General features: G+C 36.7%; 2 non-coding genes across 2 annotated transcripts; one reads left to right on the forward strand and one right to left on the reverse strand.

Annotated features, from left to right (window-relative positions):
* Positions 1-253: 253 nt before the first annotated feature.
* On the forward strand, positions 254-326 carry Trnaf-gaa. Its single transcript has one exon. It is a non-coding gene; the product is annotated as a tRNA-Phe (tRNA).
* Positions 327-1,244: 918 nt separating this feature from the next.
* On the reverse strand, positions 1,245-1,317 carry Trnaf-gaa. Its single transcript has one exon. It is a non-coding gene; the product is annotated as a tRNA-Phe (tRNA).
* Positions 1,318-1,585: the final 268 nt, after the last annotated feature.

The raw sequence follows: 1,585 nt of genomic DNA on the forward strand, positions 1-1,585 counted from the left end.
GAGTGTACGGAAGATAGTGGTGTCTAAGATGGGGTCATAACAAACACGTAAAGATTTCAGGTAGCTGAGATCCACCAGCCACAACTTACAGAGGCAGATGTCAGTATCTAGAGAGAGCTCCCGTATACTTCATATGTTGGGCTGGCCAATCAATACCGGACAACCAGAACATCTCGGAAACAGCGGCCCATGCAAGTCTCGACGTTCATACCGCCTCGCTGGTAAAGTGCTGTGATTTCCACTTTTTTATGTGGCCGAAATAGCTCAGTTGGGAGAGCGTTAGACTGAAGATCTAAAGGTCCCTGGTTCGATCCCGGGTTTCGGCAAAACTTCTAGTTTCTTTTGTTCTTTTCTCCTTTTGTTTACTCGTGGTACTCAACAATCTTGTAAATCTACTGGAGGTGTGCGAATATTGTTTCAAATGGAGGCGGATGATTTATATCTTGGTTTATATAATGATTTAAATCCTAATATAATTTGCACCTCATATAAATCGCACTATAATGATTCAAACGAAACTTTTTCCGCAAAATGACCTTCAAAATATGTGCCGTCTGTTTAGTATTTGGTACTCGCTGTGATGATTTATGTATCAATTAATTAATCATCAAACAAGAAAGATTCGTTACAAACTGTACAGGAACACAAAGTGGAGCATTTCTGAGCAAATCAGTGAGCTTCCTTGGTATATTGAACTTCATTCCTCAGTTACACTGTGCTCGATACAAGCGAATCAGAACAGGAAACAAAACAAGGAAAGTAAATACCCATTGCAGGCAAATCAAAACGGAATAAAAGTAATTTTTTTCCTAAAGAAGTAAGTATCGCGTTTATATTGTGGGGTATATATAAATAAACAAATGGTTAATTTAACAAGATTTTAACAGGTCAAGTGTGCAATATTTATTTCTTCTGTATTGCTCTTTGGTCAGAGAGATTGATTTTATCGGATTTTTTACTACAGCAATTTAAGTAAAACTAATTTGGCTTCAATGAAATAAATCTGATCTATGTAATAAAACATTATATATTTGATCTTCAAAAATAAATAAATGCAAATTTTCACTCTACTCGTAGCCCTAGACTGCATAAACTCCGACCCACTAAGAAGGAAAAAATAATAAAGCAAAAAAAAAAAAGAAAAAAAAACACCTTGCTTATTCTCTTTATTTCCCAGTTGCGACCGACCAACCACCTCGGCCATTCTCCCGGATACTGTGTGTAAGAAAAAAAAAGTCACCTACTGCCGAAACCCGGGATCGAACCAGGGACCTTTAGATCTTCAGTCTAACGCTCTCCCAACTGAGCTATTTCGGCCACGGGTTATCTTGAATGAACCTTGCATAAGTTCCTAGGTAAAGGATCATCACTACACGGAAACGGACATTTTGTGTCAAAATTCCGTATCCCACCAAATTTTTGTTTTTAATATTTGTCGCCCTTTTTAGGTTACCTATTTTATAAACACCTTTATATGTTAATATCAAACAGTAAAGGATATATGGTAATCAAATTATAATTCTCTCTTTAGCTACTATCGTTGAGTCCAAGTTTTCTCGTAAAAAAAAAAAAAGACGTGTTCAGA

The sequence above is a fragment of the Ixodes scapularis genome, unplaced genomic scaffold (genome assembly GCF_016920785.2).
Source record: "Ixodes scapularis isolate PalLabHiFi unplaced genomic scaffold, ASM1692078v2 PGA_scaffold6__148_contigs__length_123643588, whole genome shotgun sequence".
NCBI lineage: Eukaryota > Metazoa > Arthropoda > Arachnida > Ixodida > Ixodidae > Ixodes > Ixodes scapularis.